Consider the following 25,291-nt stretch of genomic DNA (forward strand, 5'->3'; position numbering starts at 1 on the left):
GCGTTGGACTGGGGTAAGCACAGTAAGAAGTCTCACAACACCAGGTTAAAGTCCAACAGGTTTATTTGGTAGCAAATACCATAAGCTTTCGGAGCACTGCTCCTTCGTCAGATGGAGTGGATATCTGCTCTCAAACAGTGCACAGACACAGAAATCAAGTTACAGAATACTAATTAGAATGCAAAACTCTCCAGCCAGCCAGGTCTTAAAGGTACAGACAATGTGGGTGGAGGGAGCATTCAACACAGGTTAAAGAGATGTGTATTGTCTCCAGACAGAACAGCTATTTTGTCACCACAATGAAGCATCAATCAGCTGAAATTTCCTTCCAAGCTCATGTCAGGCGCCATGATTTAAGACAACGATCCACGTGATCCCTTTTGATATTGAGGTTTCTCGGAAGAGAAAAGATGTTAAAGTTCCAAATCGAGATATCCCAGGAATAAGAGTTCAAACGTTCAATTTGCGCAAATATTTAGAGTTGCCAAAGCAGGGTCAAAAATGAAAGCATAGACTAAGCAGTTTAACATGGCTAGCTGGAAGCTCTGTGCCAACTTGTCTGAGCCATGGCAAGGCCATACAAGAGAAATCTGGAATTAAGTATCTACTGATGACCATGAAACCATTGTCGATTGTCGGAAAAACCCATCTGATTCACTAATGTCCTTTAGGGAAGAAAATCTGCCGTCCTTACTTGGTCACACCAAGCGCATGCATGTGTACACGCTTTTTGTCCCTGTCCACACACATGGATCATGTGTAAATGATATACCAACCCTTACTATCAGTGTTATGTATGATGAGTTATTTTTTCCTCCTTCTCGTCTAACTTTCCCTTCCTTATCTCCCATCTACTAAAGGCCTTATTATGGTGTGCTATTGCATCAAGTGACACTGGGCAGCAAAGGTAAACTCCCAATTATAAGGGACCTCGGATCTGCTTAGGTCATGCCAAACCCAAGGGAGTATCTGGTGCAGATCTGAAATCTATACGAAACACTCACCAGAGCCAAAATCGGTTTTATGTGATTTGGGACCTAGATAGTGTGGCTCTTTTACCCACTGAGCCATAGGGGGGGATTTTCAATGTAGAAGGAACTTCACACTACCAGCTTGAGTTAGGTGTTCCCAGATTTAAATTGCATGAAGTGAAATTGTTATATGGCCTTTACCCAAATGAGCAAATCATTCATCTAAACTTAAAGTATGCCTGCAAGTCCAATCTGGATGATCTGTAAGTTAGATGAGCTGTTTTGTGCCAGGAAATAGGATTATCTCCAGGTTATTATAATGCTAGATCAATTGCTCAGTAATTGTAATGTTAGTGTGGCAGATGCTATTAAAAATTATGGAACAGAGACAAATGCAATAAGAAACACCTGTGGATCTGATTGAGATGTAAGAGTGTGCAGAGGGACTAAATAGTTTTTGAATTTCTTCCCAAACATGACATTTCTGTAGCCCTCTTGCCAGTCCAAGAGATACAGGAAGCAGATTCACAACACCAGGTTAAAGTCCAACAGGTTTATTTGATATCACGAGGTTTCGGAGTGCTGCTCCTTCATCAGGTGAGTCCTGCTCACCTGATGAAGGAGCAGCGCTCTGAAAGCTCGTGATACCAAATAAACCTGTTGGACTTTAACCTGGTGTTGTTGAGACTTCTTACCGAGCCCACCTCAGTCCAACGCCGGCATCTCCACATCATGTCCAAGAGATAGGCTTAACAGTTTTATTTAGATCAGCGTGTTTAAAACGTTTTTTCATTACTGGCATGTTGTGATTTTTATAGTTTGCTCATTTGTGATGTATGATGTGTGACAGACCAAGCACTTTATTTAAGCTGCCCTCAGTGCTAAAGCCTTTGCTCAAAGATCCCCAGGAAAAGCACGTATCTGGTGCAGGAACTGGATTGAAGGTTATAGGGTTAAGTATGAACAGGGTTAATTAAATCCTTCATGGAGCAGTATAGTTTTATGCTGCTGTGATTTAAAATAAAAGCCTCCCAACAACCAACCAGATTTAAATCATTGAGGCCATAGAATGTTGCAGCGCGAAAAATAGAGCATTTAACCAATCAGATGCATGCTGGTGTTTTTATTTACCTGAGCCCCCGGATCTAATTTCACACTCCAATTTACATTCAAAGAATGTCCCTGGAACACAGTTAAATTCAAAGAACAGGGAGATGAGAATCAATTGAGTGCTGTTGAAGTAAAAAAGCAGAGAAAATACTGAGTTAGCAAGAGCCAGATTTAAAGTGAGAAAGTGATGTGAATCAGTAGTTTGGTGGCATCTTAATACAGTTTGTGAAGTTAACAAGATGCTCGAGAGGTGGAATAAATGGCAGTCTCAGAGATGCACAAATATGAGGCTCATCTCGGAATCAGATGTGACACCAAGATCTCAATCTGCGGCTCAGTCACATGGATGTCATTGAAGACTTTGATAAGAGCAGTTGTTTGCACTGTGGCAGGGGTGGAAATCTGATTGGAGGGATTCTCACATGGAGTTCCAGGAAAGATAGAAGCGGATTTGAGAGGAGACTGCATGTTTGAGGACTTTGGAGAGGAAAGGGAGGTTAGGGATGGGACGTTAGAGGTGGGAAATCTTGTCTCAGTGACAAGCTCGAGGCTGATCTATCCTTGCTATCTGATTAGCATTCTATTTACTGTGGCTGCAAAACTTGGACAAGATGATGTTTGACCTTCATGAACAGCTGCAGACCATGTGGTGAACGGACTCCGACAATGCTGTCAGGGTGGAAGAAGATTTGATCCCATGGTTTCAGAAGGATTTGTCGGGAAAACTGAAACTGAATATCATATCACAATCTAATAGAGTTGCCAATTTATCATGTTTCTTGTTTCTTTGATGCTATGGGTGCCATTTTGTCTCCAAGGTGGAGTCTGCAGTGTGCTTGCCCACTTCTAGTGTGAGCTGTGCCGGACGCCATTTGTTGAGGATGTTAAGTAAAGTAAAGTTTATTTATTAGTCACAAGTAAGGCTTACATTAACACTGCAATGAAGTTACTGTGAAATTTCCCCTAGTCACCACACTCCGGCACCTGTTCGGGTCAATGCACCTAATCAGCACGTCTTTCAGAATGTGGGAGGAAACCGGAGGAAACCCACGCAGACACGGGGAGAATGTGCAAACTCCACACAAACAGTGATCCAAGTCGGGAATTGAACCCAGGTCCCTGGTGCTGCGAAGCAGCAATGCTAACCACTGTGCCACCGTGCCACACATGGCATGCACGCAAACACCGTCCACAGGAAGTCAGCCGTGTAATGCTGGTTTGATGCCATTTCTGCCATTTTGAAATTAATATTTCAATTGATGACCAGAAACTGAACTGGGACTAGCCATATAAATATTGTGGCTACAAGAGCAAGTCAGAGGCTAGGAATACTGTGGCAAATAACTCACTCCTGACTCCCCAAAGCCTGTCCACATCTACACGCACATGTCACGAGTGTGGTGGAATACTCCCCACTTGCCTGGCTGAGTGCAACTCCAACAACACTCAAGAAGCTTGCCACCGTCCAGGACAAAGCAGCCTGCTTGATTGGCACCCCTTCCATCAACATTCACTCTCTTCACCATCAATGCTGATGGTGTAGTAGCAGTGTATACTATCTACAAGATACACTGCAGCAATTCACCAAAGATCCTTAGCAATACCTTCCAAACCCACAACCACTTCCATCGAGAAACGCAGCAGATACATGGGAACATCACAACCTGCAAGTTCCCCTCCAAGCCACTCACTGTCCTGACTTGGAAGTATATCGCCGTTCCTTCATGGTCGCTGTGTCAAAATCCTGGAATTCCCTCCCTATCGACATTGTGGGTCAACCCACAGCACGTGGGTTGAACTGCAAGAAGGCAGCTCACCACCACCTTCTCAAGGGCAACTAGGGATGGGCAGTAAATTTGATTTGATTTATTATTGTCACGTGGATTGGGATACAGTAAAAAGTATTGTTTCTTACGCGCTATACAGGTAAAACGTACAATTCACAGAGCAAATAGGGGAAAAGGAAAAGAGAGAAACTGGAAACTGAGAGATCAGCCGTCGAACATTACATCATGAATGGGGACGGAAACGTCTTCAACAAGTTGGACAACACTTCCATGCTAGAGACAATGGGCTCTGAGCTGTGTGCTGAGGCGTCCAGCTGCTCCGCACTCAATTAGAGTCTCTGTGCCAACTGTGTAACAGTCTCACGTTTGAGTCAGAAGATTGCTGACTCAGGTCCACTCCGGGACTCGAGCACAAAACCCGAGGCTGATACTTCGGGTGCAGTACTAAGGGAGCACTGCACAGTCTGGGTTGCCATTGTTCAGATGAGACATTAAATCGAGACACTCTCTACCCTCACCCCCACAACCCAAGGTGGGCAAAGAAGATTCGTGTGGCATTATTTCAAAAGAGAGCAATGGAGTTATCCCTGCTGTCCTGGCCAACATTCATCCCTCACTCAACATTGCAAATACAGACTATCTGATCATGATCACATTGCTCTTTGAGGGAGCTTGGTGTACACAAATTGGCTGTCACACTTCCTACATTGCAACAGGGATTACACTTCTATAATGTGCTTCATTTTCGAACATGCTTTTGGTCCCATGGCTGTGAAAGGTCTTGTATAAATGCACACCTTTCTTTCGTCTTGCTTTAGCTGTGGTACAAGTTGGCAGGCATAAGCAATGGGCAGGTGTTTATTTTGCATTGCGATTTCCGCAGTCACTTTCAGGCCCTGTGCAATTTTGCGGCCTGTGTCCCTTACGTTACATAACTGTAATGTATCGTGTCACACTTGCGGCAATGCTTTATCTTTGTTCTGAGGGGTGGATTATTTTCATCCTTTGGCACTCCGTGACCACGTCAGGTATGACCGCTTGTGATGGAAGACTCGTTTTGATGAGTTGCAAAGCTATTTTAACTTTGCTTCAAATTCAGACACTGTCCGCTGCAGCAACATGCTTTTTCTACCTCCAGAGTCAGTTGTGATTGCCGTTTCACAAACCACTTCATCTATGGAGAGGGAGAGCGCCAACAATCCAGACTGGACTTGAAATCAGCTCCCAGCCAGGAGGAGGAACATGCTGTATAGAATCTAGATTTGCCAGCAGTAACTACATTTTCTCCACTAATGCTTCATCATTTTTTAAGCTAAGTCCCCTGTAGGCGGAGGAGTGGGAAGAAGTCACGATTGCAGCCAAGCGTTATGCTGAGATGAGAAAACTGGCTCACAAGCCTGAGCATGAAGCTGCCTTTTGGGTTTGCAATGACTCCAGCAAATTTAAAGGAGTTACCATTGTCATGTCATACAAAAGAGCACACTCAGAGCAACTGGAATCCTAGAATCATAGAACCCCATTTGGTCCATCAAGCCTGCACCAACAACAATCCCACCCAGGCTCTATCCCCATGTATATATCCTGCTAATTCCCCTGACACAGAGGGGCAATTTAGCATGGCCAGTCAACCTAACCCACACATCTTTGGACTGTGGGAGGAAAGCCACGCGCCACGGGGAGAATGTGCAAATTCCACACAATCAGTGACCTGAGGCCGGAATTGAACCCGGGTCCGTGACAATGTAAGGTAGCAGTGCTAATCACTGTGCCACCCATAATCCTGTCTGCATTTAGATTTGAGTAAGGAAGGTCTTTGAACTTTGGATGTGACTTTATTTGTCAATATTATACGTACTTTCAAACCTGCTAAATAAGTAGCATAAAATCCAGCTGCATATCTCTAGGGGATTTTCACAGTAACTTCATTGCAGTGTGAATGTAAGCGTACTTGTGACTAATAAATAAACTGATGTATAGTGACATCTAGGTTATGAGAAATAAACAAACGCTGTAAGAATCTCAATAAGAGGTAGAAAGCCAGCATTACTCTGAAACTTCAAACATATAAGCAGTCCAAATATGTGTGGGTTAGGTGGATTGGCCATGCTAAATTGCCCCTTAGTGTCCCAAGATGTGCCGGTTTGATGGTTTAGCCGTGGGAAATGTGTGGGCTTATGGGGAAAGGGCCTAGGTAAGATAGTCTGTCAAAGGGTCGGCAGAGACTCATTGGACTGAATGGTCTCTTCTGCACTGTAGGGATCCTATGAATCTATGACTATCTGAACTTATAGGATTGAAGTAGTCTTGAACAGTTACACATTGAACATCCTTTATTTCTCTCCCAAGCCAGCATGAATGACCAGACTTTGACTTTTAAACAGAAGATAAATAATTTCAAGTTTTAAGACGTTTATGCTGCTGCAGCAGCTGATAACACACCAGCTCCCTTGAGATATCACAACGCAGTCTGTCTCTAATTTTAAGTACACCAATAATTGAACTTTACATTGCATTTAAAACAGGTCTGTCTGTCATTTTACTTGCTATCCAAACAGCTCATGAATTTCATTCGTGTTAAATTATTTCCATTTGGAATAGATTTAATATTCCAGTGTTCATTGTGTGTCTTCCTAATATTTGTGCTCAATACTTACTGCTGGATTAACTTTTGTTACAATCAAGGGGTGAAGAAGTCAGAATACAATCAATTGTTCCAGAAGTATTTAGGGGAGATATCGTGGCAATACCACTGAACTAGTAATCAAGTAGCCCAGGCTGTAATGCCCAGGGACATCAGTTCAAATCCCACCTTGACGGCTGGTGGAATTTAAATTCAATTAATAAAATATGTGATATAAAGCTAGTCTCAATAATGGTGACCATGAAATTGTCGTTAAAAACCCACTTGTTTTGCTAATGTCCTTTAGGGAAGGAAATCTGCCATCCTTACCTGCTCTGGCCTACATGTGATCCCAGACCCACAGTCATATGATTGACTGTGAACTTAGTGTACCAAGATGTGCCAGTTTGATGGTTTAGCCATGGGAAATGGCCTAGCAAGCCACTCAGTTCAAGGGAAATTAGGGATGGGTATCAAATGCTGACCGTACTAGCATCCCATGAGAGAATAAAGAAAAAAAAAATCAGCAGTAATAGGTAATATGCACAAACATAATATTGAACAAAACAAAGTGCTATCCCATTAATCTGTTTTCAATTGTATACGTACCCAATAAAGCAGTTCTTCAGTCAGCAATGCTGCATAAAGGATGGGGTTGACTAAACGTTTTGACTGATGGGTTCTGATCCCACTTAGAAACTGACCGTGTTTATAAAAAGTATTTAAATTATCAGTGACCCATTCAAATAATCATACGACACGGTATGGGCGGCACGGCAGCACAGTGGTCAGCACTGTTGCTTCACAGCTCCAGGGACCTGGGTTCAATTCCTGGTTTGGGTCACTGTCTGTGTGGAGTTTGCACATTCTCCTCATGTCTGCGTGGGTTTTCTCCAGGTGCTCCGGTTTCCTCCCACAGTCCAAAGAAGTGCGGGTTAGGTTGATTGACCATGCTTAAATTGCCCCTTAGTGTCCTGAGATCCGTAGGTTAGAGGGATTAGCGGGTAAATATGTAGGGATATGGGGTAGGGCCTGGGTGGGATTGTGGCCTCTTTCTGCACTGTAGGGTTTCTATGTTCTATGTTTCGATGACAAGATTCCACATTTTAAGACTTTTAATTTTGAGGTTATAATATTTTACTTGAGTGATTATAAAATTGAGGAGTAACTTCTGCATTGGATTTTACGGTATCTGTGGCCCTTGATTTGCCCTGCGGTTATTCACATGTGCAATTGCTTTTCATATTATGGTATTTAAAATTAAAGATTAATAAAGATTATTGTCCATCCCTAATTGCCCTTGAAGCGGTAACTAAGAATCAGAAAGATTGCTGTGGATCTGGAGCCAGACCAGTTAAGGAAGGTAGATTTAATTCCGCAAAGAACATTAGTGAACCGGATGGGTTTTTACAACAATCGGCAATGTTTCATGGTCATCATCAGATGTTTAATTCCAGACTTTTATTGAATTCAAATTTCACCATCTGCAGTGGTGGGATTTGAACTCGGGTCCCCAGAGCATTGTCCTGGGTCTCCGGACTACTGGTCCAGTGACAATACCACAATGCCACCAGCTCCCCACTAATGTAGAAAAGATATCCCTCCGCTTGACCGGGGCACATTAGCACTTGATCTGATCGAGAAACCTGATGTCAGGAAGGGGTCCTGCTGAGAGCTCACCCCACCCTGTGCCTGCTGCCGACCCATCTCTGCCATCACTCACGTTTTTAAATGCTATTTTGCCATGTATTTCAAGCAATTATATTTGTTTAGTTTGATTTAGTTTAGTCTGAACACGGTGGCACAGAGGTAGCACTGCTGCCTCACAGCGCCAGCTCCCCAGGTTCGACCTTGGCCTTGGGTCACTGTCTGTGTGGAGTCTGCACTTTCTGCCCGTGTCTGTGTGGATTTCCTCCAGGTACTCTGGTTTCCTCCTACAGTCCAAAGATGTTCAGGTTTGGTGGTTTGACCATGCTAAATTGCCCCTTAATGTCTCAAGATGTGTAGGTCAGATGGATTAGCCATTAGGTAAATGTGTGGGGCTATGGGGATAGGACTGGGGGGAGGGCCTAGGTAAGATACTCTGTCAGAAAATTGGTGCAGACTTGATGGGCCGAATGGCCTCTTCTACACTGTAGTGATTCTATGAATTTTCTGGATAATGTTGCTGTATCTTATCTATATGTGGCACTTTCATGCACAAGTGATGCATCACTCACTATCCAGGCATAATTTCTATAGTGACAGGAGTGATGAGTCTATATTCGTCCATAAATTCTGAACACTTACAAAGTAAATTCTCTTGCTCATAGTTTTAACTGGGGTATTTACTATTTAAAATGAGCTTCCTTTAACATAATGGACAAAGGAAGTTATGTGACATTAAACATTCTTTGACTGATGTTGCCAACAGTAATTTTGAGGTTATAATATTTTACTCGAGTGATTATAAAATTGAGGAGTAACTTCTACATTGGATTTTACGGTATCTGTGGCCCTTGATTTGCCCTGCGGTTATTCACATGTGCAATTGCTTTCCAGATTATGGTATTTAAAAGTGACATCACTTTTTAAGCATATAGATTTTCTGAAAGGAAGCTCTGTTGGAGATGCAATCCATTAATGGGGAAAACAGTTTTATAACTTTCAAATATATGTGAATGAGGAGAGAATGAACTCTTTTCAGTTTATCTGGATTTATTGCTTCTGTACCTGCTGATCCATATCCTGATTTAAGAAGAAAACAACATCCCTGGCACAGGACTATGCAGTTGTAGGTTTGAACTAAGTGCTTCCAGGATAACATAAATGATCGTGCTAGTTTGCACTTTAGCATTGCAAGATGATATCTGTGTAATGTTCTATTTGTGGAATATGTATAGAAAGTATAGAAATCAGTATTACAAAATAGAAATTAGCTCCACCAGGCAGGGTGGGCACCAAAACCCCTGCCAAGGGGAAGTAGAATCCTACAGTGCAGAAGGAAGCCATTCGGCCCATCGAGTCTACACCGACCACAATCCCACCCAGGTCCTATCCCCAAGTATTTACCCGAGCTGGTCCCCCTGACACTCGGGGGCAATTTAGCACGGTCAATCCACCTAACCCACACATTTGGACTGTGGGAGGAAACCGGAGCACCCGGAGGAAACCCACGCAGACGTGGGGAGAGCGTGCACACTCCACACAGACTGTGGCCCAAGGCTGGAATTGAACTCGGGTCCCTGGCGCTGTGAGGCAGCAGTGCTAACCACTGTGTCACCGTGCCGCCCAGGTTGATATTGTACACACAGCTGACCTATGCTCTTGCCACTCATAAATTGCATTGAGTGGCTTTTTAAAAACATTATTGCTGCTTTCCACAATGCTTTTTAAATAGGCTGCAGCTCGTTGCATGAATTTTCGCATCAGCTTATCACAGTCAAACAGAAAAATATTGTATTTGAAAAATTCTATTCTTGTGAGCAGCAACTTAGAGAGCACGGAATTGATCTTATCATCGCTTGACTTGCCCATCATCGAAAGGCATGAATTCTGATACAGAATATTTATTGTTATAAGGATATCACTATCCAGATAGATACATTGCCTCTACTTTCACAGAAGGTTAAGGAAATTCAGCATGTCCACTGCGACTCTCACCAATTTTTGCAGATGAACCAAAGAAAGCATCCTTTCTGGTTCTAGCACAGCTTGGTATGGCTCCTGCTCTGACCAAGACCGCAAGAAACTACAAAGGGTTGTGGACGTAGCCCAGTCCATCACGCAAACCAGCCTTCCATCCATTGAGTCTGTCTACACTTTCCGCTGTCTCGGAAAAGCAGCCAGCATAATCAAGCATCCCTGGGCACACTCTTCCACCTTCTAATGTAAGGAAACAGATACAAGTCTGAAAACACGTACCAACCGACTCAAGAACAGCTTCTTTCCTGCTGCCATCAGACTTTTGAATGGTCCTATCATATATTAAGCTGATCTTTCTCTTCACCCTGTCTGTTACTGCAAAACTGTATTCTGCACCTCCTCCTTTCTTCTCCCCCATGTACTCTATGAATGGTATGTTTTGTCTGTATAGTGTGCAAGAAACAATACTCTTCACTGTATCCCCATACATGTGACAATAATCAATCAAATCAAATCATAGAGTACATTAGCACTACAGGTGTGAAGTGGTGCTGTTGTACATCAGGCCTTTATTTACAGAATAAATACAGCCCAAACCCGGAAATAATGCTTGACTTGACATGGGAGCAAACAGGAATGTGATCTTTTGGGGAGGGAACTTCCACCCATTGACTTCGCTACTGAGTCAGTTTGAGAATAATGTTGTATTTACCGTGCACAAGTTAATATTGATGCAAAGTTGAAGCTCATTCACAAAATAAGTAAATTTATAGCGCGAATACACCGAGAGATGTCATGCTGTTTGAGATTGAATGGTGCGACTGATGGAGACATATTGCTTGGACTTGAGCTTAGCCCTATCTTAATGAGATGAAAGTCTCCTCCTTCTGGTTGTAAAGGTGCTAATTGAAACAAGTCTCACAGCAAAGCATGGGTTCACAGCACTCCCTGTCCATAATTCAGCACTAATTAGCACGAAATTGGCAATCTCATTCAGAGACACTAGGCGAGGGTAGGCAATAATAAAGTCACATTAGCGCCGACGGCATACACATAAAATGTTAATGAGGCTCGAGGTCCAATTTCAGGCTGGCATTGAGCCTCCCCATTAGAGCATGAAACCCTTCCACATTTATACCCACTTCACTCTGCATCTGTCTTGTGTTGTGCCTGAAGTTTATGCTGATAAATTGTAAAAATGTTCCATTCCCAACAGATGAATTCACTAATTATATAGAATCAGTTTGCCATTACATTTTTGTTGGTTTTTAAAACCAGCGTACACTTTATTTTAATGGTACGTTCATTAAGGTAACTACAAATAGCACTAAATTTGACAGTTCAAGGAGTTTAAGTTAGAAAAAATGATCAAATTCAAATTAAATGACACCTTGAAGTGCTGCAGGTGCCAGCATGTTCAGTTTTCAAAGTCCCAAAAGCCCCCTTGATTGGCACCCCGTCCCTCAACTTAAGCACACTCTTCCCCCCCCTCCCCATTACTCCACTGCCTTTATCTAGGGTGGCATCATTGTGTGCCATCTACAAGCAACTTGCCAAGGCTCCTTCGGCAACACCTTCCAAAGCCGCAACAGCACCATGGATGTTCCACATAGACTGCAGCGATTCAAGAAGGCAATTAGCTGGCCCACCACCATGTCCTCGAGGGTAATCAGGCATGGGCAACAAATACTGGCCTTTCCAGTGATGTCCACAAAAGAATGGAAACACAAAGCAAGCTCCCACAATCAGCAAAGTAATAATAACCATATAATCTATTTTCGTGGTATTGATGGGTGGTGGAGATGATGGTCTAGTGGTATTATCGCTAGACTATGACACCAGAAACTCAGCTAATGTTGGGACTTGTGGCATGGTGCGTAGTATCCCTAAAGCTCCATGTTCAAGTCCTGACCCAGGATTTCATGGCCAAGGAAGGTGCATTCATAAAATAGTCAAACAGATTGTGTGTCAACCTGCAAATCCTTCTTACATACGCCAATATTAGACAGTAAGAGTAGGAGAGATTCCTGGTCAGCCATGGAATTAAGAATCTACTGATGATCATGAAACCATTGTCGATTGTTGGAAAAACCCATCTGGTTCATTAATGTCCTGTAGGGATGGAAATCTACTGCCCTTACCTGGTCTGGCCCATAGGTGACTCCAGAACCACAGCAATGTGGTTGACTCTCAACTGCCCTCCCAGTGCAACTAGGGATGGGCAATAAATGCTGGTCAGCCAACGACGCCCATGTCTCAGGAATGAAGAATTGTTCACTCAGAGAGTCTGCGTTGCTGTGGCAACATGCACTTTTACATGCATATTGTAGACTGGAGCTAGGGATAGTGATGGCAGAGGCTCCATTTTTCTTTCAATCACATGGCTGACCAGGAATCTCTCCTACTCTTACTGTCTAATATTGGCGTATGTAAGAAGGATTTGCAGGTTGACACACAATCTGTTTGACTATTTTATGAATGCACCTTCCTTGGCCATGAAATCCTGGGTCAGGACTTGAACATGGAGCTTTAGGGATACTACGCACCATGCCACAAGTCCCATGTGATGTAAATTAACAGATAAGTATTTGGCTAGAATGCCATGACAACTTCTCTGCACTTCCTCGAAATAGCCCTCATCGACCTGTGAGGGCTGCGGGAGCTCATCCGGAAGACAACACTCCAAACCGTGCAGCACTCCCTCGGTACTGTAGCAAAGTCGGCTTTGATTGTTGTGCTCATGCCCTGGAGTGGGTCTTGAACCCACAACCTTCTGACTTAGAGGTGAAATGGTTACCAGTTGAACCATGGTTTACACTTGGGTGGATGAGAAAGGCAACGAGCAAGGGTGGTGTTGTGGTATGCAGTGCTGGCGTACCCATGTACTTGTGTGGTGTGAATATACCTGCACAGAAATGGAGGGATGGAAGAATACCGGGGAGGGCGGTCATTTTTCCGATTTCAGAGTAGCATAGGCTGATACTAGAAAAGATGCTGGGTGAGACTTCACAACGGATTTCCCTTCAATTGAATAACCTGCTTACATTCACTATCAAGGCTCATAATTAATTAATAGCTCTCTGAGTGATATAAGTTGGCTGTCTGCGGAGGATTCAGTGCCGCTGGACTGGAGGAGAGAAGAGAGCTTGGTGAGGGGCAAAACATATAATGGCTACTTATCTTTACATGAATTCTTAAAACACAAACCACATTATAGGGTTAAACAAAAATCTATTCGGAGAAAACATTTCTGAGTTAGACCTGGCAGGGGTGTGCCAATGATATCATGGTGGAAAGCCCAATCAGTGCAATTTTAAACCTCTCTTCAAACAGTTCAACCGCATTGTTGTACTGGAGCGTGTTTATTCTAGACTTGTCTAAACATCTCACAGTACTGGGAACGAAGTATGACTGACTTAATAATGACGTCAAGGTGGGTAGAACAGAAGGGTGGATAGCTTCAATTAGTAGAGATTGACCCTTTCATACCTAGCAACTTATGGAAAAAAACACCTCTATCAATTTGTCTAAAAATATCAAGTTGGATTTTCGGCACTCTTGTTACTGTTTTACTTTTATAAGTGGATCATTACTTAAGACAATGAAAGTTACGATGTTTGTTTTGGTAACCTTAGGGATGGCCTTGACTGCAAGCCACAGCTTTCTTTTTAGCTAGTTCAGAAATGCAAGCACTATCTTAATGCCAAATAGCATTCAGTCCTTAAAGAAGGTCAGCACATATTACTTTTCTCCTGCCAGTGTCTAAAGTTAGTCATTACGAGAAGCTTCTTTTTATTGCTTTTCTGTTCAAGAGTGGAGGGTGCAAGAGACAACACAGTGAATGCTGTCTTTTAGGTTTTTTTTTTCCCCATTCGCTCATGGGATGTGGACATCTCTGGAAACGCCAGTGTTTATTGCTTATTCTTAATTGTCCCTGAGAAGGTGTTGGCAAGCTACTTTGCTGGCTTGCTATGACATTTCAGAGAGCCGTGTAGACTGGATTATCTAAGGTTGTCAGGAAGGAAATGAGGGAACCAGTTTTTACAATTCAAACCTTTCATGATCACCACTGCTGAAACTAGCTTGTCATTCCAAATTTATTGAATTAACTCAAGGCAATCCACAAACTGCCATGGTTGGATTTGAACTCATACCTCCAGAGCTTGTGCCTCTGGATTGCTAGTCTAGAATGGTAACTGCCATGCTATCAATCCTGAGGTATTCTTAATGTGGAGCGACTGGAAAAGCAAGATTAAGGTGGCTAATGTGTTTTAGTTATGGCTAAAAACATTTTTAAAAATGGGTGTTCTTAAAACTTTAGAACAAGCCTTCCTTCAATCCAGTTTTAAAAATTAACATGTTAAAATGTGGTACATGCAAGTACTTTCCACAAGTACAAAGTTTGTTTCTTGTAACATTTCTGCGCCATTGTCAACCCACAAAGGTTTAACTGAAAGAGACTTCACCGTGAAGATGGTTTTGATTGACATTCATACCTATGGTTTGAGGGCCCTAGAGGATTGGATATAATCTGAAACAAAACATCTTTCTAAAGTTTAATTTAAAGGATAAGACATGACAGGAGAGCTCCAAGCCGTGGTTTGCTCCTGTTGCTCCATGTGGCAGGCTGGGAACAGTCCCAGTCCCCCGGGTCAGCATGTGTGCGGGAAGTGTCTCCAGCTACAGCTCCTGGAAGCTCGAGTTTCAGAGCTGGAGCGGCAACTGGAGACACTGTGGAGCATCCGCGAGTCAGAGAGTATTGTGGACACCACAGGTTCAAACTCCGCAGGCAGGAAAGGAATGGGTGACCACCAGACAGAGCAAGGGAGCTAGGCAGGCAGTGCAGGAATCTCCTGTGGCCATTCCCCTGCAAAACAGATATACCGTTTTGGATACTGTTGGGGGTCATGACCTCTTGGGGGAAAGCAGCAGCAGCCAAACCCGTTGCACCACGGTAGGTTCTGCTGCAGAGGGGAGGGGTAAAAAGTGTGCCAGTGCAATAGTTATAGGGGATTCAATTGTAACGGGAATAGACAGGTGTTTTTATGGCTGCAAACGAGACTCCAGGATGGTGTTGCCTCTCTGGTGCTAGGGTCAAGAATGTCTCGAAGCGGGTACAGGACGGGGAGGGTGAACAGCCAGTGGTCGTGGTATACATCAGTACAAACGACATAGGTAAAAAAAGGGATGAGGTTCTAAAAGCAGAACACAGGGAGCTAGGAAGAAAGTTAAGAAATCGGACCTCAAACGCAGTGATCTCAGAAGTACTAGCGGTGCCACGTGCTGGTCAGAGTAGAAATGACAGGATATATTGAATGAATACGTGGCTGAAGAGATGGTGTCAGGGGGAGGGTTTCAGATTCCTGGGGCATTGGGACCGGTTCACCTGGTGCAGCTCCCTGACACAGTGGTTAGCACTGTTTCCTCACAGCGCCGATGACCTGGGTTCGATTCCCAGTTTGGGTCACTGTCTGTGTGGAGTCTGCACGTTCTCCCCGTGTCTGGTAGGTTTCCTCCGAGTGTTCCGGTTTCCTCCCACAGTCCGAAAGACGTGCTGGTTAGGTGCGTTGGCCCTGCTAAATTCTCCCTCAGTGTACCCGAATAGGCGCCAGAATGTGGCGACTAGGAGATTTTCACAGCAACTTCATGGGGCGGCACAGTGGTTAGCACTGTTGCCTCACAGCTCCGGGAACCTGGGTTCGATTCCCAGCTTGGGTCACTGTCAGTGTGGAATTTGCACACTCTCCCTGTGTCTGCGTGGGTTTCCTCCCGAAGATGTGTGGGTTAGATGCATTGGCCGTGCTAAATTGCCCCTTATTGTCCCAGAATGCGGAGGTTAGAGGGATTAGCAGGGTAAATATGTGGGGTTATGGGGGATGGGGCCTAGGTGGGATTGTTGTCGATACAGACCCGATTGGTCGAATGGCCTCCTTCTGCACTGTAGGGCTTCTATGATTCTACTGGAATGTTGATGTAAGCCTACTTGTGACACTAATAAATAAACTTAAACTGAATATTAACAAAAAGAACAAACAGCTGATGCCTGAAACAGGACAGTAAAATGCTGAAAACTGTTATGTTTTCCAGCATCTCTTCACAGGATCGTAGAGGACAATGTTTATGTACAGACAAAAAGCAATCCCTTGTAACTTGACCAAGATACGAAGGCTGCCACTGTATGTGTATCAGTCAAATGATTGATCCTGAACTTTTATGCGTGACCGCCCTTATTTATTTCGCCCTCAAGGAACTTTCCTTCCTCCTTTTCTTATTTAATAAGTTCTTCTGTTCAAGTGACTGAAAAACATAATACTGAGCTATTGGCATAGCCTGTCCATAAACATGTGACGTCCTACTGTTCTTTGATATCTGGTGGGAGGGGAGGGAGTTGGGGGGGGGGTGTGGCGAGGGGTAAGGGACTGATAATAAAATGGAAGAAAATGCATTCATCCAGATAACCAGCTGTTATGGTTTCCTTTCTTAACTGTGTTTAGCGGACCAATGCTGCTTTTTTTCCATGGGAAACTGAAATGACTATTAACTTGTGACGTTGCTTTTCCAATGTACAAATAAAAGATGCCTGACGCGCTATGCCTTTCCTTCATCTGTGTAATTCAATGCAATTTTGTGAAACGTATTACCTTCAAGAATTATAAATTGGATTCCCTGCATGCATGATCCACCACCCTGTTTGTAGAGCACATGACATTAGAAACCACACCATATATTTTCATACTTAACCATCTATTACTTCCATTTAATGACAGACCAGCATCTCTCATTCGCAAAATAATGGCACCAGTTAGTCTGCGTTAGCTCATATATTTTGGATAACATTTCAATGAACTCAGAAACTTGTGAAATTCTACCATGACTTGTAGACTTCTCACCACATTATTAATGTGTTCCCTATTTAATGACAGGCTGCTTTCACTCCCTCCCTCCCCCCCCTCCCCCCCCTCCCATCTTCTTGTTAACAAACTATAATTTTAAACCCGTTAGTCATTAATTTCTTATTGGTTTTATGCTTTGTTGCCTTTATTGAACTTGTTTGAGAATAATAAACAAAAGTGTGAAAATTGTATTGAGATTACTCTCAAAACTGGAGAGGAGAGGTATTTTTATTGTACTGTGTGACCAGGGATTAGCTGAAAACTGGTGGGGTCCTGTTAAAATATAATGGACGGTAATTTTCCCCCCAAAAATGGTGAGATGTCAGGTTCTGACTGACAACTGGTTTGTTTCTCTGCAGAGAGACAGACTGGTTTTTCATCCTGGCAGAGAAGGTTTACCAGTATGTTGCCTGGTATGGAGGGTCTTAGCTATGAAGAGAGATTGGGTAAACTGGGCTTGTTCTCCCTGGAAAGACGGAGAATGAGGGGAGACCTAATAGAGGTGTACAAAATTATGAAGGGTATAGATAGGATGAACAGTGGGAAGCTTTTTCCCAGGTCGGAGGTGACGCTCACGAGGGGTCACGTGCTCACGGTGAGAGGGGCAAGGTATAACTCAGATATCAGAGGGACGTTTTTTACACAGAGAGTGGTGGGGGCCTGGAATGCGCTGCCAAGTAGGGTGGTGGAGGCAGACACGCTGGCATCGTTTAAGACTTACCTGGATAGTCACATGAGCAGTCTGGGAATGGAGGGAAACAAACGAATGGTCTAGTTGGACCAATGAGCGGCACAGGCTTGGAGGGCCGAAGGGCTTGTTTCCTGTGCTGTACTGTTCTTTGTTCTTTGTATCCAGGTCTTCCCACACTTGGCAATTTTATAGCAGGGGTAGGGGGTGGCATCTCAGCAAGCCCGGTCCGCAACTGTTCTCAAAACCATATTAAACCCTAAGACATCAGGCTGTCCCCCAATTGCCAGCACACGTCTTGCCCCCCACTTAACCTCTGGTCCGCCCCCCCCTCACCCCCCCCCCCCCCCCCCCCCCCTGCCCCCCGCACCATCACCCTCCTACCACCACATGGAAAACCTAGATAACAAAGACTCCTGTTTATTGACTATAGCTCAACTTTCAACACCATTATTCCGACATGGCCTTTATCAATCGAGGGATTGAGTTTAGGAGTCCGGGGATAATGATGCAGCTATATAAGACCCTCGTCAGACCCCACTTGGAGTACTGTGCTCAGTTCTGGACGCCTCATTACAGGAAGAATGTGGAAAAGATTGAAAGGGTGCAGAGGCGATTTACAAGGATGTTGCCTGGATTGAGTGGCATGCCTTATGAGGATAGGCTGAGGGAGCTCGGTCTTTTCTCCTTGGAGAGACGTGGGATGAGAGGAGACCTAATAGAGGTGTATAAGATGTTGAGGGGCATAGATCGGGTGGACTCTCAGAGGCTTTTTCCCAGGGTGGAAATGTCTGCTACGAGAGGACACAGGTTTAAGGTGCTGGGGTGTAGGTACAGGGGAAATGTTAGGGGGAAGTTTTTCACACAGAGGGTGGTGGGCGAGTGGAATCGGCTGCCGTCAGTGGTGGTGGAGGCAAACTCAATAGGGTCTTTTAAGAGACTCCTGGATGGGTACATGGGACTTAATAGGATGGAGGGTTATAGGTAGGCCTAAAAGGTAGGGATATGTTCGACACAAATTGTGGGGCCGAAGGGCTTGTTTTGTGCTATAGTTTTCTATATTTCTAAAACTCATCTCCAAACTCTGTGGCCTGGGCCTTGGCTCCTTCCTCTGCAACTGGATCCTGAACTTACCAACCCACAGACCACAATCGGTAAGGATAGGCAACAATGCCTCCTCCACGATCATCCTCAATGCTGGTGCCCCACAAGGCTGTGTTCTCAGCCCCCTACTATACTCCTTATACATCTATGACTCTGTGGCCAAATTCTCCTCCAGCTCAATTTTCAAGTTTGTTGACGACACTACCGTAGTGGGTCGGATCTCAAACAATGACGAGACAGAGTACATGAATGAGATAGAGAATCTGGTGAACTGGTGCGATGACAATAATCTCTCCCTCAATGTCAGCAAAACAAAGGAGATTGTCATCAAGTTCAGGAAGCATAAAGGAGAACATGCCCCTTTCTACATCAATGGGGACGAAGTAGAAAGGGTCGAGAGCTTCAGGTTTTTAGGTGTCCAGATCACCAACAACCTGTCCTGATACCCCCATGCCGACACTATAGTTAAGAAAGCCCACCAACGCCTCTACTTTCTCAGAAGACTGAGGAAATTTGGCATGTCAGCTACGACTCTCACCAAATTTTACAGATGGACCATAGAACGCCTTCTTCCTAGTTGTATCACAGCTTGGTATGGCTCCTGCTCTGCCCAAGACCGCAGGAAACTACAAAAGGTTGTGAATGTAGCCCAATCCATCATGCAAACCAGCCTCTCATCCATTGACTCTGTCTACACTTCTCGCTACCGCGGAAAAGCAGCCAACATAATTAAGGACCCCATGCACCCTGAATATTCTCTCTTCCACCTTTTTCCGTTGGGAAAAATATACAAAAGTCTGAGGTTACGTACCAACCGACACAAGAACAGCTTCTTCCCTGCTGCCATCAGACTTTTGAATGGGTCTACCTTGCATTAAGTTGACCTTTCTCTATACCCTAGTTATGACTGTAACACTACATTCTGCACTCTCTCGTTTCCTTCTCTATGAACGGTATGCTCTGTCTCTGTAGCGTGCAAGAAACAATACTTTTCACTGTATGTTAATACATGTGACAATAATAAATCAGATCAAAATGAAGTGAACCCCTGTTATGCAGTTGCCTACAGGCCCTGACCCCTGTAGGTCTGCCCCTGGCAGTACCAACATCGACACTGCCAGGGGCAGTGCCAGGCTACTGTCCTTGACTACCTGGGTGGGGGCAGGCTACACTGGTATCTGAGCTCCCCCAGCATGATTGTCTTGACTGGTATCTGTTTGTGGAGATCAGTAGTGATTTCCAGCAGCGTGATGTCATGCCAGTGGGTGGGAACATATGTTTCCAGAAGAAATGGCATTAAACTGGTTTTGAATAAATTTAAATGAATGATAATCCATTGCTGGAAGGTGTACAAACCTTCCAGAGAAGCAAAGGCAGATATAGCAGAGGCCCTGATCCTCATTTGCCAATTTTCTCCAGCTTCAGAGGACTGCTAACATTGTCTGGCTGTTCATAAAGGGAGAGAGGAAAAGACTGAATAATTACAGACCAGTCAGCCTAATCTGAGTACATAGCAACCTGGTATTGCTGTCCAGCATGTCAAGTAAGTGCAGATGTTCTGGACTTCAAGAGTTGAGGTCCAAGGCGAACAAGATCTCATAAGCAAGTCAGGTTAGTTTGTTTTAACTTTGAAAGATGTGCCCTTTGCTGATGGGAATGTGATTAGGTTGGGGGCAGCCTGAGGAATGCTCCACAATGGGAGTTCCCATGAACATGGGGCAAGCAGGTTCCAAAGGTGCAATTCTAATGATTCTAGTGCTTACTTGCCCTGTGCTAATTAAGTATAGAGGGTGGCGTGGTCACAATGTCTCTGAACTATCAATCCAGAGGTCCAGACTAACACTCTCGAGGCTTGGGTTCAAAACCCACCACGGCAGCTGGTGGAATTTGAATTCAATTAACAAAATCTGGAATTAAAAGCTGGTCTGAGTAATAGTGTAAGAAGTTTAACAACACCAGGTTAAAGTCCAACAGGTTTATTTGGTAGCAAATGCCACTAGCTTTTGGAGCGCTGCCCCTTCGTCAGATGACAAAGGGGCAGCGCTCCGAAAGCTAGTGGCATTTGCTACCAAATAAACCTGTTGGACTTTAACCTGGTGTTGTTAAACTTCTTACTGTGTTTACCCCAGTCCAATGCCTGCATCTCCACATCCTCAGTAATAGTGGCCATGAGACCATCGTGGATTGTCATAAAACTCCATCTGGTTCACTAATACTCTTTGGGGAAGGAAAATCCACAGTAGTGTGGTTGACTCTTAACTGCCCTCTGAAATGACCCAGCAATTCAAGGGCAATTAGGGATGGGCAATAAAGCTGGCCTTGCCAGTGCCATCCACAACTCCTGCAAGAATAAATAAACGTGCCATCCCAATAATCCTTCAAACTCCAGCAGGATCAATATTGAAGGGAATCCATGTCCACAATTCTATCACAACTGTTAGGATTCTGTCCCATTCACATTGGGCCTCAATCACGTGTTGTGTCATCGATCCATTAATATACGGGTTGACCTGTTAGTGTGGTAAACCGCTTACACCGTTTTCTCGTCGCATACGTGTTTATTTCTGCTGTCGCAATTATAAATCCCCATCATCTTTCGTGTTTTATTGTTTTATTTCTATTTATGGTATTATGTAAAATACAATACCATATCTGTACTTCAGAGCCTCTCACAAGTTTGGAGAGATTTAGAAAAGTAATCAAATGTTCATTTAAATTCTTTGTATAAGTTAGAATAAACTGTTTCTTGATGCTGTGCATTAAACTTGAGTTAACCTCATTTTTCATTTAGTGGGGCATGAACTCGATGAACTAATTCCTTTTTCAGTGAAGCTTTTCAAAGACGTTCTTGGCTTTTTGAAGAGGTTGTAGTGGGCTGATCCTGGTGAATCAGACATTCCTCTTCAGTTGCATCATACAGTATGATTGATGTTGCAATGTTTCTGGGGTGACGTAGTGACTAAGGCTAAGTTTACCTGTCAATTACTCGTTCCACCATGCTCCTCTGCTTAACGTCTGAGTGTAAGGAACCAATGTGTTTCCTTCGACTGCAGTACGATGTACCTCATATACCTCTGATTAAAACCAGTGTTACTCCTCAACATCAGATGTTTCTCCTCTCGCCCAAGATTCATTTGAGAGTTAAATACCACAAAGGGCTATACAGTACCATCATCTGTATTGTATTGTATGTACTGACTTGTCTGAAAAATAAATGGAAACTCATTGCCCTTAGGTGCATACTGCACCTTAATATTATCCATTCCATTTAATTTTTTACCTGTTTCTGTTAGATTACACTTTTTCTTTAACTGATGGATTTTTGACAGCGAAAACTTCCTGCTTTCCCTTGAGCAACTTTCTTTGGAATTTTTCTGCTCCATCACTTTGGATAATATAATATTTACAAGATGTATCTGTGTGAATTTTAAAAGATTAATAATTGAACATACCAATGCTGTGATGCTTCCACATTTAGTTTATGGCACGCTTTGAAACTTGCTAGTAACAATCACGCTGCTGTGTGCGTAAACATGGGGCTCACTGACCAATTTTGGATGATTTTCTGACTTAGAATCATAGAAGCCCTACAGTGTAGAAAGAGGCCATTCGGCCCATCGAGTCTACACCGACCACAATGCCACCCAGGCCCTACCCCCATATCCCTACATATTTACCCGCTAATCCCTCTAACCTACCCATCTCAATCCCTCTAACCTACCCATCCCTCTAACCTACTCATCTCAAGACATTAAGGGGCAATTTTAGCACGGCCAATCAACCTACCCCACACATCTTTGGACAGTGGGAGGAAACCGGAGCACCCGGAGGAAACCCACGCAGACACGAGGAGAATGTGCAAACTCCACACAGACATTGACCCAAGCCGGGAATCGAACCCAGGTCCCTGGAGCTGTGAAGCAGCAGTGCTAACCACTGTGCTACATGCTTCATTTAAGTTGAGGCTCTCCAGTTTGCATAGCTTCTCTCATTGGACTCCGCTTAAACTGAGGGCTTGCCATACATTCAGCTCCTCTCCTACGTGGTCTGTGACCCGCGCAGATACAATACACTAACAGATTTAAAAGGAACTTTATGGGTGGGATTTTACGCCTTGTTCATCCTGAAACCATAAAATCCCACCTGAGGTCAACGGACCTTTCTAGTGTCCACCCTTGCCCGCACCGATTCCCGTGGCAGGTGGGACGGTAAAATTCCAGCCTATATATTCATAAAGTCATAGAATACCGACAGTGCAGAAGAGGCCATTCGGTCCATTGACTCTGCACAGACTCTCTGACAGAATATCTTACCCACACCCTCTCTCTCGCCATATCCCTGTAACTCCACACATTTATCATGGCTAATACCATCTAACCTACACATCTTGGGAGGTGAGAGACCCTCTGCAGAATTCCCAGCCTCTGACCTGCTCATCAAAGGTAGTAATCTGGAGATTAATACATTTGAGGCCCTGTTTTTCAATCTCTCTCCTAGCTCTTTAAACTGTACCTTCAGGATCTCATTCGTTTTTCTGCCCATATTATTGATGCCAATATGGACCACAATCTCTGGGTATTCACCCTCCGAGAATGATCTGTAGCCACTGATTGACATCCTTGACCCCTGGCACCAGGGGAGGCAACACAACAGCCTGAAGTCACGCCTGCAGCTGCAGAAACAGCTGCCTGTTCCTCTCTCGATCGAACTCTCCGCCAGAACATCTTACCCAAGTCCACCTCCTGCCCTATGCCCCTAAACCCACACATTTATCCTGCTAATCCCCCTATCTTGGGACACTAGGGCCAATTTAGCATGGCCAATTCACCTAACCTGCACATTTTTGGATTGTGGAAGGAAACTGGAGCTCCTGGAGGAAACCCACCTAGACACAGGGAGAATGTGCAAACTCCACACACACAGTCACCCAAGGCCGGGATTGAACCCAAATCCCTGGCACTGTGAAGCAGCAGTGCTAACCGTGTGCCACTCAATCAGGATGCCTACCAGACAATGAAAGCTGCGAAACAGATACTAGACCCGCATAAATCAGAAAAATAAAAGGAAAAAGAAAAAATAAGTTTACTTATTTATTAGTCACAAGTAAGGCTTACATTAACACTGCAGTGAAGTTACTGTGAAATTCCCCTAGTCGCCGCACTCTGGCGCCTGTTCAGATCAATGCACCTAACTTTCAGACCGTGGGAGGAAACCGGAGCACCCGGAGGAAACCCATGCAGACACGGGGAGAACGTGCAAACTCCACACAGACAGTGACCCAAGACGGGAATCGAACCCAGATCCCTGGCGCTGTGAAGCAGCAGTGCTAACCACTGTGCCACCGTGCCGCCCACAATTGCAGCAATTTCCAAAGCACATCCAATATAGACAGTATCTACATGAGATATAAAAGCCACTCTCAATGGAGCAAGGTTCATGAATCCCTCTGTATAAGAGCACATTAAGGTGACCTGCTACCAAACTGTAAAATCTAACAATTTGACTCAGAACTGACCAGGAAGAATTATTACTCGGTTTGAATAATTGGTGTTGTGTACATGGTTATTGGCATCCCTACAACAAGACATCACCTCCACGCCAAATATATTTTCCTGACAGATCGGGCGGGATTTTCCAGCCGCACTCGTCCCAAAACCCAGAAAATCCCACCCGAGGTCAACGGATCTTTACATGGTCCCACCCCTCCCCGACACTCCCTCTACCATTCCTGTGGCGGGCGGGATGGGAAAATCCCAGTCATCATTTCCCATCTTCCTTCGTCCAGGCATTGAACTTGTGACTTTTTATTATTTTAAAGGCACTATATAAATACACTAGGGAATTCAGAAGAAACCTGTTTACCCAGAGTGTGGTGAGAACGTAGAACTCGCTGTCACATGGAGTAGTTAAAGCGGATAGCATGTATAGGCAGCAAGATAAGCATGTGAGGTAACAGTGGCTTATGCTGAAAGAGTTAGCTGAGGAAGGATGGGAGGAGGCTCAATTAGAGTGTAATTGCCATGGGCTGATTGAACTGAATGACTTGTTTCTATGCTGCGTATTCTATGTAACATCTTAATGTACCTGGTTTTTTTACATACAAGTGCTGCTTTAATTTGAAATTTATATACCAGTGTTATTTCCCTCTACGAGAACCATGGAGTGAATTTCTGGTAGAATTCTTCCACATAGATCTTTGGTGAAAGCGCTGCAACTGGAATTGTTTAAAGGTTATTTATTAGTGTCACAAGTAGGCTTCCATTAACACTGCAATGAAGTTACTGTGAAAATTCCCCTCGTCGCCACACTCCAGCGCCTGTTCAGGTACACTGAGGGAGAATTTAGCGTGGCCAATGCACCTAACCAGCACGTCTTTCGGACTGTGGGAGGAAACCGGAGCACTTGGAGGAGACCCACGCAGACACGGGGAGAACGTGCAACTCCACACAGACAGTGACCCAAGCCGGGAATTGAACCCGGGACCCTGGCACTGT

General features: G+C 44.2%; 2 protein-coding genes across 8 annotated transcripts in view; one reads left to right on the forward strand and one right to left on the reverse strand.

Moving 5' to 3' along the window:
* Positions 1 to 25,291, forward strand: part of cmss1 (cms1 ribosomal small subunit homolog) — a 331,630-nt gene that overhangs the window by 198,956 nt on the left and 107,383 nt on the right. The gene's annotated exons all lie outside the window — the stretch shown is intronic.
* The window catches only part of filip1l (filamin A interacting protein 1-like), a 253,006-nt gene that overhangs the window by 179,830 nt on the left and 47,885 nt on the right, over positions 1 to 25,291 (reverse strand). The window contains exon 2 of one of the 3 annotated variants that reach the window (XM_078232876.1): positions 2,103 to 2,203. The exons of the other annotated variants lie outside the window; for them this stretch is intronic. The gene's annotated coding sequence lies outside the window, so the exon portion shown is untranslated. The remainder of the gene's footprint in view (positions 1 to 2,102; positions 2,204 to 25,291) is intronic. 3 annotated transcript variants of the gene reach the window in all.

Source organism: Mustelus asterias, chromosome 17 (genome assembly GCF_964213995.1).
Source record: "Mustelus asterias chromosome 17, sMusAst1.hap1.1, whole genome shotgun sequence".
NCBI lineage: Eukaryota > Metazoa > Chordata > Chondrichthyes > Carcharhiniformes > Triakidae > Mustelus > Mustelus asterias.